This window comes from Glycine soja, chromosome 13 (assembly GCF_004193775.1).
Source record: "Glycine soja cultivar W05 chromosome 13, ASM419377v2, whole genome shotgun sequence".
Taxonomy (NCBI): domain Eukaryota; kingdom Viridiplantae; phylum Streptophyta; class Magnoliopsida; order Fabales; family Fabaceae; genus Glycine; species Glycine soja.
In genome coordinates, this window is record NC_041014.1 from 19,267,008 (window position 1) to 19,281,757 (window position 14,750).

Consider the following 14,750-nt stretch of genomic DNA (forward strand, 5'->3'; position numbering starts at 1 on the left):
GCTCTCATGTCATGCAATTTTTGCCTTCTCTCTAATATTTTGGTGTTATTTGCTCTCTCCTCTTTCTCCAAATTTTTTAACTAAATAAAAGATAAAATTATTAAAAAAAAAACTTTCACCTTCATTCCATTTGTATCCTAATCAAATTGTACTATATAATTTTAAGATTTAAATGAAAAGAAAAAGAGTATAATTTCTATGTATCATTGGTTTATTATCAACTAATTAAAAAAAATTATTGATATAACTTTTAAGATAATTAACTTATTTCGATGCAATTGAATGACGATACTACACAAGTTGTTAAAAATACTATTTACTCAAAGAAAAATGTTTAAATTTCTTAACAATGTTAATTGACTTATTTTTCATTTGAACACTTGAGTTTAATAGTTTCATTAATTTGTCTTATAATAGTAAATTGAACAATAATGCTAGCAACATTTTATTTCTAACACACTTGTCACTAAATTTGATGGGTCTCATTTCACACTAAATGATTTTATCTCTTAATTTAGTAATTTAGTAGTGAGACACACAAAAACTTAAAAATCTACTTGTGGTTGCATCACAAATAACAGTGACAAGATGCTCTTAACGTTTGAGAGAGTTAAAATAGTCGTGAGACTGATTTTTTCTATTTAAAAAATGTAAAGCAATAATTTGAATAGAAAGACATTCTTTATATATTATTTTGGCATATTTATTATTTCAAAATTAAAATACAAATAAATTACTATTTTAAAGCAAATATATATAAATATAATTATAAACATGTGAAATCAAATTAAAGTTCTTAGTAAGTTTATTGTTTGAATAAAGAGTTGGTAGATTTCTTTATATTGATGTGCTAATATGAGACCCGAAAAAATAATCTAAGAACCAATTGTATATATGCCATTATGGATGATCTAATAATATTTTCAATAATATTTTATAAATCAAGTCTCAGTGCAAGAAATTGACTTATCTAGTATGTATAAAAAATATTCAATATAAAAGTGTATTATTATAATAAATTTGAAAAATAATTATTAAATTAGCATCCATAGTCCTATATCTTCCAATTTGAAAAAATAGATTTATCAAGAATTAATTTAATTTCACATTTATCCATACAGATCCTATATATTTAGTGATTCATGTTAACAAAAATTTCATAACTACCTTAACAATTTCAAAAACACAATAAATTAATAATACTTTCTTCGATCTTTAATGTAAGAAGAAAGAATTCTTATGTAGCAATTTTAAATATAAATAAATTTTAATTAATTATATCTTATTTAATGAAACTATATTTTAAATATCATTCATTTAAGATTTAAATATATTTTTTTACATGAGATATATTTTTTTTCTAATCGTAACTTATTCAATATTTTCTTTTTATTTTCCTTCATGACATTTTTTTGGGCTTTGACATCATCAGTATTCTCTTAATGGTGACAGATGAAGTATCCCATCATCGTTATCACATAACTATCATGTCAACCAATAATAGGCTTTGCTTAATTTTTTATTGTTGTTGTTAAGTTAGCCCTAACTTCAAATATGAGATTTACTGTGGCTTACACTAAGCCGACGCTAACAACAATAAAAAATTATACAAGATATGTTGTTGAAAACATAATCACTTAACAGGTACTAACGACATGTACCACAGTCAAAAAATTGAAAACGTCAGTCAGGAAAAAAAAAATATTGAAAAAGTTGAAATCTTAAAAAAAGATATATCTTAGGTAACAAAAACATATTTAAGTTTTCATTTAAATGAAATTTTATTTTCAATAACTATTTTTTATATCAAATTTTAATGAAGGGTAGTTTATGAAACAAATTAATTTTTAATTACAATTAAATAATGCTAACTAATTTTTTTAATTATTGTAATTTTTTTCTTGTATTCAATATCGAAGGAAGTATTTTTTATCTTGAAAACAAATAATGATTTTCTATTTTCAAAATAGTTTAATAGCTTCATTAATTTGTTCTATAATAGTAAATTGAATAATGCTAACAAGAGTTTCTCTAATTATTATTTTCTTGATAACACTTTCTCTATCACTAATTAGAAGTAAAATCCACTTAAATTGATAATTTTTAACAAAATCTTGAATGTGTCACTAGCATTCCTCCTCTAGTAAATTGAATGACTTTCATTCCTACTTCCTTTGCAAACCAGACCAAAGGATCCCTCATTTCCACTCCATTCCTTCTATGGTGTACTTACAGTAAGTCCTGTCTTGGTCATGTTTGGTATTGTTTTCTGGCCGCTTCTTGTGTCTGTTTCCATTCATAATAATGAAACGTGCATGCCTTTGTTTATTTTTTTTACCCCCAAAAGAATAATTCTAAATCCTCTTACAAATCCCTCTATTACTTTTTTATAGTAAATGATGAATGTTTTTATATTTTCAAGATATTAAATATATTTGTTTTTTATTCAATACTTAATATTAAATATATAACATTGGCCCCCCCCCCCCCCCGCCCCCCCCCCAAATCTTTCAAAAGAAACATAATGTTTTGTTTTGTGCACATGCAACACTATGTCGAGCTACTTGTCCTAGTCTACCTGTCAGACAATGCACTATAGTTATCTGTTTTCATCATGCTGGACTTGTTTCTTTCGTGTACTTCTGAGAATTACCCCATTTCGAAGGGAACATTGGCCTATTGAGTCTGTAGCATGAAAGCTCCAAGTGTGTGCTGTAGTTTTCATATTATTCATTAGGATTAAATATTTTTGATACGCTGCTGATTTAGGAATATCAAGTCTTCCCTAGTGAAAATGTAGCACTGGAATGGCTTAAGCTACACACATGCTTCCCTTTTATTAGATGTTATGATAATAAAATAGTTATATTGACATTTTATTCTGGATCTATGTACTTTATAGCTATATAGGCACAATCCGGTTTATGCATTTGCAATCTATAAAATGTGTCACATCGCCATCTTATTTTGTCTTTTTTATTTTTATTTTCAGTTATTACTTTTATTTTTATAAACTACAATTATTTTCTTTTAGAGATAATATTCAAGCCGTAGTAAGATTATTATGAACAATAAGATTCTTTATTGAGTATTTAATGTAGTTATATATTCATAATTGAATAGCTTTGCACTAATCCATCCACATGCTTCATGATAGCACAAAACATTTTGTACATTTTTGTTGGATCACTCAAATACAATAGTAAAACAGACAAGCACTACTACACAATAGACATTTTGCAACATTTAAGAAGTTACTATCATGAAGCACTTTCTCGGTCAGGAGCATCAACAACTGCTTCATTATTCATTATCTCAGTCCCTCACTTCGTCTTCCTCGAAGATTTGCGAAGGGAGTTGCAGGCAAATCCCGAGTTCAGGGAATTAAGAAGGAAGATGACCGCTGAACCTCACGCATATCCTGATCATTCACTAGCTCAAGACCTCATTCTTTATCATGGTCGTATATGGTTACCCCAGGACTGCTCCTTCTATGTCCGCTTCCGGTAACATCACGGCCATGGGAGGACCTTTCGATGGATTTCATCGTAGGCCTCCCGGCGTATCGTAGTTACACATGTATCTTGGTCATTGTGGACCGTTTCTCTAAAGGAGTACACCTAGGAATGCTCCCCTCTCATCACACATCACAGATGGTGGCTCAATCATTCATGGAGATGGTGGGCAAATTGCATGGGATGCCTCGCAGCATCACCTCAGATCGTGACCCGCTTTTCATGAGCAAGTTCTGGCAATCCTTGTTCTCTTTAAGTGGAACCAAACTCCGAATGAGTTCTGCATATCATCCTTAAACGGATGGACAGACTGAAGTTGCAAATCGAGTGGTGGAGTAGTATTTACGAGCGTTTGTACATCGAAAACCCAGCTCGTGGGGGCGCTTCTTGCTGTGGGCGGAGTGGTCGTATAACACGTCCGTCCACTCCTCCACGGGGGTAACACCCTTCGAAGTCACGTTCAGCCGCAAACCTCCGAGTTTTCCACAATATCTTACCGGCACTTCCACGGTACCTGCAGTGGATGACTTACTTAGTCAGAGGGAGGAAATGTTCAATCTACTTCGCCGGAAATTGCAGAAGGCGCAAGCTCGCATGAAGGACATCGCAGATGGACGTCGCAGGGACCATGAGTTTCAGGTAAATGAATGGGTCCTGGTCAAGTTGAGACCTTATCGTCAAACCACGGTGGCCGGACCGGGTCAGTCTAAACTCTCGAGGCGTTTTTATGGACCCTTTAGGATTATTGAGAGAATGGGCCCCGTAGCATACAAGCTGGAACTACCGGAACACTCTCGCATTCACCCGGTGTTCCATTGCTCACTCTTTAAGCCCTTCGTGGGCTCGACTGAGTCGGTGAAAGCAGAAACACTTCCTGCCGGAGCTGTGGACAATCAACCACTCACGACACCTTTAGCCATTCTAGGTCAAAAAATGGTTCCAACAGACCAGGGGCTTACACACATGGTTCTAGTGCAATGGCAAGGCTTGCATCCAGATGAAACATCATGGGAAGAGTGGGAAGGCCTCAAGGAACAATATCACCTTGAGGACAAGGTGCTAATTGAAGATCGCGGGAATGTTACGAATAGTAACTTCGAACATCAGGTTACGAGGCCCAAAAGAAGGAGCAACATTCCTGGGCACTTGAAGGACTATGAGCTTCAAGCTTAACAGATTCTCGGGAGGTATAGCAGCACGAAGGAAGTTGAGGGATCATTCTAGAAGCTTAGTGGCAGTGATGTAGTCATGCCACAGGCTGTTAGGATTGTTAGTTAGCTGTTACGTAACTAACTGCATGTATAAAAGCCAAGTTCAAACCCGTGAGAGGGATATATGAATATATTCTCCTTCTGTGCTTAGATTCTCTCTCTCTCTCCTTTCCCTCTAGAATATTCTGTCACGAGAAAATGTTCTTCCTAACATAAGAGGTAGCACTTGTAAAAATGTTGTCATTGCTAATTAAATTTATTTTTTCTAACATTTATTAAAACAAGTGTTATTATTGATTATTAAATAAAAAATTTAGTAACATTTTTAAATAAATGTTACCCAAAGTAGCCTTTTATTTGGATCTCATAATCCTCTGCCTCCCTCACATTTTAGTAACATTTTTGTAACATTTATAATTTTGGTAACATTTATTTATTAAAACAATATTTTTCTGCATGATTTAATTACTAGAGTATCCCTTGCTGCCCGTTTTTTCTTTAATTAAAGATTATAATTGATTTGCAATTTGTGTTAGTTTGTATGTGATCTTTGTTAAAATTTAATTGCTTAGCAACAAATATATTTGGCTATTGTAGACTTGTTGGACATGGCAATATATATAGTCATTCATTATTTTCTGGCATTAGTGTTGGATTAATAGTTAGTTAATTTAAATATATTCTAATGTTAGAGTGTTGTATCTTACCAGGCAAGCATAGAATCAATGGTGAGAGATGGAGAACACAATGATGTAGGTAAAATTAAATTACATTCTAAGACGGTGTTCACATAAGCATCGTCTTAGAAAATAGCATTTTTCTAAGACGGTGTTCCTAGAACCGTCGACGTTAGCTTCAAAGACGTATGTTGTTTTCGATCGTCGTAAAAACCCTTTTTTTTAGTAGTGAACACTGGTATGTACATATGAGACATTAAGTTTGTCAGTTGCTTTACGGACTCAAGCAATCGAAGGTGATTTGAATTGGTTTGAGCTGGAATGTGTATCGATAGACAAGGTAAGTTACTTTGTAATTACACATGATAAAACAACAACACCAATAATATATTTGGATAAATTATATTTCCAAGTGACACCATTGTGTTGCTGCTTAACACTTGATTCCTGTTCAAACCACATGGTCATTATTCATTGCATCAACTAATCCTTCTTCTTTTACCTTTACTCATTTTTACTTTACATACAATAGACTTATTGTGAACACATTCCTAACATACCAATCCTTCAAATATACTACTAAATTATACAAAGAATCTCAATCAAAAGTAGTCGGTACCATGTCAGTGTGTGATGTTACTTCATTAGCATGGAACTTTAATAGTTTAACTAAGTTTTCTTTATCTACAAGCTGATAATTTCATATATCAAGCAATCAATCAATGACATGCCAAAAATGATGTTTGCTAATAAAAAAAATTAAGCACTGATCATATATAAAAGACACTTGAATATTTGAAGAAAAAATGGTTTTTGAAGTTTTATCATTATAACTTACAAACACATTTTTGTAATTATGGGTATTGGTCACAAAGAGGCATTTATCATAAAAGATACTAGCATTAAGGGTATTGGTCAACATTTGATATATTGCCAAAGACATGATTATATTTAACTGAATTAACAATTTATTTTATTAATTATCTTTCTAATTACACTTGATAAAAATACAAGAAATAAATTAAATTATAATAAAAATAATTTTTTATTTTTGACATTTTCTAACATATTTTTACTGTGGTAAAAACGGTACCAATTTACTTAAATGATAATTTTTTGTAACATTTTTAATAAAACGTTACTAATTCATTTGCTTATATTTTTTTTAAATTTTAACAATAAATATTACTAATTTACTTTATTTATATTTTTTCGCTACATTTTTTTATCATGAATAATACTTATTTACATCTCTTGCACTTTTTTTTTATTATTTCTACTAATTAATTATTACTATATTTTTTACTTAACTACCTTTTTTATACTTAATTAGGTTTTTAGTTTTATAAAAAAAAAATAACGATTGACGAGACGAAGTGTGTGAGCAGTGAGCCTCCCTCTCGACCTCTCCCACAACAGCTATCAGTGTGTCACTCTTGATCTCTCCCACGACAGTGTCATTCGCTCTCGATCACTCTCATGACACCATCACTCTCGATCTCTGTCACAAGGTCACTCGCTTTCAATCCCTCTTACGGCATCGTTCGATCTCTCTCAACAACGTTCAATCTCAAGGTGTAATTTGACTCTCTTGTTCACTCTCTCGTAGCGTTTGTTGCTTTTTTAAATCTCAAGTTGCAAACACTCTCGAGTTTCTCTCTTACTCCCTTTGTTAGGTCTGGATTTCAATCAGGTGAAATTTCAATCACATCTTGATTCCAATCTGTTTTTCTCGATTGCTTTGAAGTGATTTTGTATATATATAAGAATTTGCATTGAAGTGATTGTTTCATACAAGTTATTGCGTTTTTGTTGTGAATACAATGTACTTGCTTCTCTCCTAACCATATTATGGTGAACAAACACTTAGTCTCATGGATACCTTAATCCTAAGTGGTTTAGTTGACAATGTAAGTATGAAGCTCTTTTGTTTTTGTCAATGTTTTCCCCTGCTTTCTTTGTAACTTTACTAATTCCCTAATATGTTATAGGATTCATTAAACCAATGTATTAAGTAGATAGAATTATATTTTCACCATCTAATAACTTATTATAGGAACTAAAAAAATAGATATAATTGGATTGGATTAAAAAGATGTATAAAGCTCAGTGTGCAAGTGTTATAGATTGGATTAAAAAGAAAAAAAACGTGGAGGATGATTTTCAAAGTCATGTTGCATACAAGTGATTTGAAAGGTGTCAAGCTTCCTGAAAATTATGGTTCTAATATTTCTAGATGTGTTCAGCTTGAACAATATAAAATTCTTGGTGCAAGACTTGCTCAAAATAGCAATAAGGACTTTACCAAAGGAAGTTGCAAGAGTGTTAATCAACTTTAGTTCTTTCTTCAAGATTTTATGCTCCAAAGTTTTTGAGGTTGAGGAGTTTAAGTGCTTGGATGATGAAATTGCATTAATTCTTTATGAATTGGAAAAGACCTTACCTCCCTCTTTCTTTGTTCTAACGATGCATTTGTCTATACATCTAGCATATGAAGCTAGAATTGGTGGACCAGTACAATATGGTTGCAAGTGAAGAAATTAAGTGGTTGTCTAGAAGGCCTAACATTGTTGTTGGAAAATTTTCATCTCACAAGATTAATGGTTATATGTTAACCATTGAAAGCTTGTGAAAGGAAAACACAAAATATTGGAGTTATGGTCACTTCATCTATAGTCAAGTTTAAAAATAAGAAAGATGAAAATTGTGAAGTAGAAGATGTTGCCTACTATGGAGTTCTGAAAGACATACTTTAGTTAGATTAATACGGGCATTCCAAATTTGTGCTATTTGAATATGATTGGTTTAGAAGCAAAGAAGATGGATTTGGATTTACCCTTGTAAATATCGGAAAGTTGATTTTTCAAAATGACCCCTTTGCATTTGCTACTCAAGTATAACATTTGTATAGCACAAAAGATCCAACTGATGATTGGCATGTTGTTACTAGTACCATTCCAAGAGACTTGTTTGATATATATGGTGACTTTGAGAATGGTGAAATGGAAAAGCACACAACAGCTCAATTAAGAAGTCTTATACTTGATCAATATTCTCATGAGAATGAAGACGTCAATTGGGTTAGGGATGATATACTTGGAACAAAAATTGACACATGTGTATTAGATCATCAAGAAATAAGAGAAAGATCTCAACATGGTTGATTTTACTGATAGAGAAATAACAATTTCATGTATTTTTTCTTTAAAAGTGTTTCCTGTACTTTGTTCCTAAAAAAATGTACAATATAAAATTCTTTGCATAGAAATTTCTTGCTCTTTTTTTAACTCTTACTTGAACTTTGCTATTTTATGCATGAAGTCTAATGTACATTAGTCCTTACAAATTAATTGTGCATGTTCTTTAACGATTAGGCTTAAATTTCGTTATTATAGTATTATGGCAAGCATGAAACACAAGGTCTCATGGCCAAGTGGGTCTATGGAAGAAATTCTTGGTGAGTTAGAGGAAAATCCATCAAGCCCTTGCCAAGCACCTTTTTCACATAAGTTGAACAACAATGGTGAGTAATTTACATGGTTTTGAAATACTAATGTTTTTCATAGAATATGATTGGTTGACTACTATGGGTTTGGGGCTGTTTGCTTCCTGTGCTTGGTGTATTTACCAATATTAATTGAGTATTTTTATTGTTGGATGGTTTATTTTATTTTATTTTTGAAAAGTAGAGCAAGTCTAAATTTTTTATTACTTTATTGTAGGTTCTAGTCTGAAGCAAAAAAAAGTCCTAAGAGATGCCTCAAAACCAATGGCTTAAGTTCTTCTCAATCATCTTTTGCTCCTCAACTATCGAAGAAACACAAGGTCTCATGGCCAAGTGGGTCTATGGAACAAATTCTTGGTGAGTTAGAGGAAAATGCATCAAGCCCTTGCCAAGTACCTTTATCACCTAAGTTGGACAATAATAGTGAGTAATTTACATGGTTTTGAAATATGAATTTTTTCTTGGAAAAATAGAGTAAGTCTAAATTTTGTAATACTTTATTGTAGGTTCAGTAGGAAGAAGAAAAGAGGTCTGAACAAGATGCCTCAAAACCAATGGCTTAATCTATGGATAATGATTACAAGTTAGATTGAATGCACTTGGTTAACTAGTTGGTTGCTTTTGTGCTAAGTTGAGTAGTTATTTGGGGATACTAGCTAGGAATGCACATTTGGCTCCCATGACATACACAAATTGGAAAACACTAAAACCAAATTGGGATGATATGTGGCAAATAGTCACTGTATTTTTTTCTTCTAAATTATGTTTTCCCCCTAATTGTGCTAAGTATTCATTTCCTTGTATTTTTGGTGCAGTCAAAGTTTGACATTGAAGAATGTGTCAAAAAATGGGTTTTGGAAACTATATTTTAAGTTGGAGGACTCATAAATGTAGATTAATGAAAAAGTATTTTAAGCTAAACATGACTGAGGATGCTAATATAAAGAATGGACCGCCCAATGTTCCTCTTGAGTAATGGAGAATTCTTGTTAAATTCTAGAAATCTGTCTTAGCTTCAGTGATTTAAATATATTTTTATGTGATTTCATTTACTTCATTTATGATTATCTTTCTAATTATGCTCACATATAAAATATTTCTTTTAAATGATCATAGCAAGAAGAACAAAGTTACTAGAGCACTACACACTAGTGTTCATACCACAGGATCAAAAACTTTTGTTGAAATGTTCTGAACCTTATATATTTTACTTATCTTATTGTTTATGTGTGAATAGACAACAAAGAACCCAAATAGAAGAGATCCATCTCGAGTGGAAATGTACATTCTAACGCATAAGCCTAAGAATGAGGCAGTAAAAAAAATTATTGTATGTTTATCATGTTATTACTTTTTATAACTTTTGTTCAGACTTAATTATGGTTCTAATTTCTAATATAGTCAGAGCTAGAAGAGGCAACAACTTTACATCCAGAAATAGTAGACCGAGGCACAACTTAAGATCTCAAGTCTTTAGAAAAGATAGTCCTAGCCATGTGCACACATATGGAAAGGGGGTTGTGCCATCAAATTTTTGGGAAACTCAATCTTAACTTGAAACTCAAAAAGTAATTGAGGAAGTGGAGAAAAATGGTCAGGCAGAGACAAAAAGCATACAAGAAAAATTGCAAGAGGAAATACAAATAAAGCTACAAGAAAAAGTTGAGGAAATTAGAAACAAAATGTTTGGTGGTTTCAAATTTGTTTTGAATCAATTACAAAATAGTTTCCCAGGAGTAACTATTCCAAATATGTTCAGCATGTCAATTCCAATTATAAATGAAGACATTGATGCACGTTCTTGTGCTACTACACATCATGTGATTCATATTGAAAAAGAGGAAAGGTAAACAATATCATTACTAATGCTAAAAGAAATTTTCTCAACTACTAAAAGCTATTTATTAAACATAAATCGTTAATAATCTATTCCTATTTCACTGTCAAAGCATCTATTGAGAGGTACAAGAAAGCAAGTTCAGGTTCATCCAAAGGCAAATCTACTTCTAAGGCTAATGCTCAGGTATAAGAAAATCTATTATGTGAGCACTGAACATTATATTTGAGATACTCTTCATTTGAATGTGGTATGTGATATGATGGGTTGTGCTTAAATAGTTTGTGGTTGAGGGATATGGAGGTTTAGATAATATAGTTACTAATGAAGTAGAATTTTAATATCAGAAACTTAAAAACCTTAACATATAAACATGTATTGGAAAGGTTAATTGTTTTTTCTTTACCAATCCTCCATTTTTATTAGTGTTTTATCTCTACTTATGCCCTCATTTCCTTGGCTGATAATTTAATATATTGTTTTTTTAGCATGATGAAATGGATATTGCCCATGGTGTGGAAGGTTATATTGTAACTGGATCAAAGCAAGTTGAAATAGGTTAGTAATTTTGGTTGGTGAAATAAACAATGATGGGGAATAATGGCAAGTCAAAACAAAATTTTGGCAGTAAGTTGGTAGCTTAGGCTAGGAAGGGCATAATCTGTGTGTCAGCTATGATTTTTACATCTTATCTATGCATTTCTTTTCTAGTATGTTTTTCCATTGGTTGATTTGTTTTTCCTAAAATGGTGATTTCCTCCTTGAATTTGATGGTATTTCAGTTCTTATACAATCTCCTATCAGTGTTATTATTGAATTATTATTTTTATTTGATAGAAACAAAGTTATTAAAAGAGAGCAATAAATACGGTTCATATAATACATGTACTAGTGGTAGTACATTATCAAGAGTTGCACTGAATTTTCCTCTTTCCCGTGAACAAATGGAGAAGGAGTGTATGAGATTAGTAAAACCTCTTGGCATACTTGTCTTTTGTTACTCCTTTGTTGCTATAAATGAAATTATATTGTTCTAGTACTTTTTTCTCAAATTTAATTAACAAATTGTGTTGTCATTTGTTTAATGAGATATCAAAATCATTTTTACTTATTGGCTACTACTGAAATTCTTCCGTTTTCCATCAAGATAGTTTGGTTCTTTTTTATGTCGTTGATGGATTTATTTCTACTAAGCTTTGTGCATTTTTACTGAAAATCTATTTGATAACATTTTTAACATTTCGTTGCATTTTATACAAATGTTGTTATATATCATACATTGAGACAACCTCTGAAACTAACACTTTTCCAGTCCCTATAAGCAAATAATTTGATACGGGCAAATTACAGACATACAAATAATTTGATACATTAACATTTTTTTTAGTATAATATTTTTTGTGGAAATAGAGATACTTCAGAGTATTATGATTTAAATGGGTTCAGCAGCAATGGCCATGAATTATGCACAGTGTCATAATTGGATGTTAGACCAACCTAACACGTGACATAAACAAGGTTTATTACTATTCGCTGGGTGGGTTTATATGTAGCTAACTTGATAAACTGAAAGAAGCGCTCTCACTTAGAAGGCCATTCCACACATTGATATTTTGCAGCAAAGTATATTTTTCAGTTCTATGTGTTATCAACACAAGTGCACAATAAGAAGATGGAGGGAAATACCCTTCATTGATGCAAAAAAAGATATGAAAAGAAAAATAGATTTCACATAGTAAACTATAACAGGTTTGACTTACCTCAGTTGCAAGAAGAGAGCTGATTAGTTCATTTTGTGACGATACTGTGAAATTTGAATGCATAAGCATAACATTTAAATTAACAATAATCATTCAAACAATAAAGAACAGATGACACACCTCACACCTTTTATGGGATTCCCATTCAAAAAGGCACCTTTTCCACGGATTCTAGTAAAAAGATACACATAGCAATCCCAAATTTTAATTTGTATACTAAGCAACAGAGGAAAATTAAACCACAAACAAAAAAAATACATGCAGAATTTTAACATTGTATAAAACTTTGCATGTTTCTTCCTACACCTTATTCCTTGTCACTTATGGCCATTTTGGATGAAAGGTTACCACCATTATTGTTCTATCTACACTCTACAGTCTATGGAGACGTGTACTATAGTAAAAATGAATTTCTTATAATCCTTGTCATATTATGGTTTCTCCATTTAATTCTTAGTGATGCCTACCATTAATATTCCTGTTGAGCTGCATTTACTTTCACGGGAAATTGCTGAAGAAAAAGAACAAAGAAGAAAGCATCAAAAGAAGATATCATCTAAGAGATCGAGGATGAAGATAAAGGTACACAATGCATAATTATCATATACTAGATATATACTGGCATGCTATGAGGGTGTTTCGAACTTCTAAATTGAGTATAAATAAAATAAAGATATCAAGAATTACAAAAGGGTGCATGAGGTGACAATGACAAATGTACTTGAACTTTGTGACATGAATTTGCACATTATGTTGAATTAAATTTGAAGTTTTTAAGTAAAAAGATCAGATGTAGTTGTTGAATCTAAGAGAATATACGTACGTAGCTGCTGTAATTTAGAAATTTAAGCTTGAACATGGATACTAATAAGGAAAAGCACAAAATAGAAATACATTGAAATTGATTATGAAGTTGCAGACAAAACCCATGCTTTAATTAGCAGACAAGTCTCAGAAAAAAGGTGCATAGCTCAAACAATGCTCACTATCGAAAACAAGAATGTGGTGATGGCAGTGACTCAGATTGATTCCTATAAACCTATAAGTTCAACAATTAAGTTATGTGAGATTTCGTTTAGTCAATTTGCTTCTCCTATATTTCGTCATTAGTCAAGTTGATTGGCTAACTTCATATTTAGTTTCTAATGTTTAAGCGATATATTAAAAACTACTAAAAAAGCAGTCATTCTTCTCTACAAACTAGGTTATCCACTTAAATTTGGCTAATAGGTAATTGCTGAAAATGAGAAAATCATAATATAAGACCCAAAGTAATTTGATACAGTTACTAGCTAGTCGACAAAGCCCCAAGGAAAAAAAGAGATTAGGGGTTTGTTCATACCTTCTACAGTGGTGGAGGTTCACGCCTGGGGGTGCCGGGACAATGCTAACGAGAGCACAGCAGCACAACACGAGAGTGGATTCTACAGGTAAGGGCAAGGCAGGTACGGGTGGATTCTACAGGTTATGACAATGTGAGAGTGTTCTTCACACTAAGGTTTTCATTTTATACCACTAAATATGACCACAGTTATTGAAAATCTTCTTTATTCTCGTCCTATCAACGACCGGTTTAACCGAAACCGGCGTGTTTTGAATGGTTTTATGTCAGTTTTAGACAAAATCGTAGTCAGCGTGTCCCGTATATTACAAAACTACCACCGAACAACATTTGAAGACCGTTTTGCTACAACTATTGTTGTCCCAGCGATGTTAAAAACTATATTTTTAGTAATTGTCCCAACGATGTTAAAAACTATATTTTTAGTAGTGTAAGGAACTTTGGATTTTGATAATTCTATTATATAAAAAATTTCCTGTCTGCAAAAGTATGTGCCGATAATAAATTCCACAACTTTCATGGAAACGGAAACACAATCTTAAAAGCATCAAACATAGAAGCATATAAACATCCATAATATGAAGATTAAAATAAAACCATAGCTTTTAAGAAAAAATAAAAATTTGAAGACTACACAAATTGAAGGGAAAAAAATCATGCAAAGAGTATCTAGTTAAGAGCAGTCATGTAGTGATAGAATAAATAGAGAAAGATAGAACTATTTAATTTATCAATATAAAGAAACCAATAATCTTAATTGTCTTAGAAAAGTCACTTGATAAGTTTCTAAATAGCAGATGTCATAGCATTCGAATGGAAATCCAATGTTGATAAGTTTCTGAATCATTAGACAAAAAGAATTAGCATTTACATTTCGCAAGAACACAGACATGTAGACTCCCT

The 14,750-nt window shown here is 31.9% G+C and overlaps 2 long non-coding RNA genes across 3 annotated transcripts; one reads left to right on the plus strand and one right to left on the minus strand.

The window, feature by feature from the left end:
* The first annotated feature begins 6,774 nt into the window (after nucleotides 1-6,774).
* Nucleotides 6,775-9,880, plus strand: LOC114381872. 2 transcript variants are annotated; one of them, XR_003660106.1, is made up of 4 exons: nucleotides 6,775-7,096; nucleotides 8,799-8,926; nucleotides 9,126-9,331; nucleotides 9,415-9,880. It is a non-coding gene; the product is annotated as an uncharacterized LOC114381872 (long non-coding RNA). The 2 variants fall into 2 exon arrangements; XR_003660107.1 differs by having other exon boundaries at nucleotides 6,775-6,978.
* Nucleotides 9,881-12,552: 2,672 nt separating this feature from the next.
* Nucleotides 12,553-14,088, minus strand: LOC114381873. The gene is made up of 2 exons (XR_003660108.1): nucleotides 13,848-14,088; nucleotides 12,553-13,016 (listed from the first exon to the last, which is right to left on the minus strand). It is a non-coding gene; the product is annotated as an uncharacterized LOC114381873 (long non-coding RNA).
* Nucleotides 14,089-14,750: the final 662 nt, after the last annotated feature.